Here is a 1,681-nt window from a genome sequence, read left to right as displayed (position 1 = left end):
GCCCCCGCGCACGATGCGCGCTCCCGGCCCGGGCTGGGGCTGCGCGCACCCGCACCCCGCCCGCGCTGCCCCGAGCGGGGCGCGCAGCCCCCTCCGCGCTACCCCAGACAAAGGGTGCGCGCACCACCCCCCGCCGCCGGGCACAGGATGCGCGCTCGCACACACACCCGCGGGCGCGCAGACACCGCGGCCGTGCCACAGGCGGGGGATGCGCGCACACACATGCTCGTGCACATGCATGTACACACACAGCCCGCACCAGCCCCCCCGGCGGGGGATGCACACGCAGAGCCCACACTCAGGGCACCCTCTAGGCAGGGATTCCCTCTCACACAAGGGTGAATCCACATTAATGTTCCTGCGTATGGGATGCACACACCTCTCAGGCGTCCCCACACATTGTCCTCGCACAGAGGGGATGTGCAGGCATGATCACACACACACCATGCACACACACACACACACACACACACACACACACACACACTTCCATGTACTGTCCCCTCCCATAGGCACACACCACCTTCTCCTGGTCCCTAGTGCATCCACAGCATCCCTTCCCAATTTTCCTTTCCCATTCCCAGCCCGGTCAGGGCATAGGCACACAACACCACAGGACTGTACCCGATGATGACCTGGCCTGCCCAGCCTTGCTATTGGCATGCTGAGGGCCTGCTGGAGGCTGAACCCCACAACAGAAATGCAGTGCCTGGGGAGCCAGGACCCTCACTGAGGCAGGGACTAATGCATTTTTGACATCAAGTTTTGGCAAGGTAGCAGGCTGCAATCAAAACTCAGCTACTCCTGCTGCATCTTGCTACCTCCCATGGTATTTTATAGTTCTTTATTGTTTTTCCTTGATCATTCCTGATAATGGGAGGAAGTGTCTTTCCCTCATTCAGTGATGCCCCACTATATTTCAGGCATTCAGCTTTCAAATCTACTCTCCCTTTCAAGCCCTTCTCTGTTTCTCAGGTTTCATAACAGTTCCTCTGTAACTTTGCCCTCTGCATTGTGTTGCTCAGGCTTTATCTCATCCTATAGAAGATTCAGCCTTCACTGTTGCACAATTTGCTGCTGGGATGAAGGCTTTCCAGAAGGCTTTCCAACAAAACTTTTATAAGCTTTTTATTTTTTTTTTTTTTTTTTAAATTCAAAGACCTCCTAATTCTTTTGCAAGCTAGTGTCAAGAAAGAGATTGGGCAGTATTTGCCATCATTATTTCAATTACAACACACTAAAAAGCAGGTTAAATTTGAATGCTCATTTTCTGTGCTAATTTTCACCTGTTTATGTAATCCCTTGTTCACTATCTTGGGGACATAAAAATGTATGATGCTTTTAAGAGTTTGCCCACCTTCTCCCAGCAGACTTTTTCTTAATGGCAAGCACAGCAATAGCCCTAATCACCGCTGAGTTCAAGGCTAGTTCTCTATGGAAAACTCTGGCAGAATATACTTTGTCTGAAACCTGGACATCTGTGGTATAGATATCCACGCCTGTGTGGCTCAGCCTCGTCTTACCCCTATGGTCACTCAGGGAAATTCTCTTCCATATCTTACATGTGATAAACAAAGCTCCATAGCAACCCATTCCTCTCCTCAGCTACTCTCCAACTGAAATGTCGATATCTATGTATTTTGTGTGTACATGTGTCTTTGTGTCTCATTACTGATTTTTG

This window comes from Malurus melanocephalus, unplaced genomic scaffold (genome assembly GCF_030028575.1).
Source record: "Malurus melanocephalus ecotype Western Australia unplaced genomic scaffold, MMel_1.1 scaffold_32, whole genome shotgun sequence".
Lineage (NCBI taxonomy): Eukaryota > Metazoa > Chordata > Aves > Passeriformes > Maluridae > Malurus > Malurus melanocephalus.
This window is presented reverse-complemented; position numbering follows the sequence as displayed.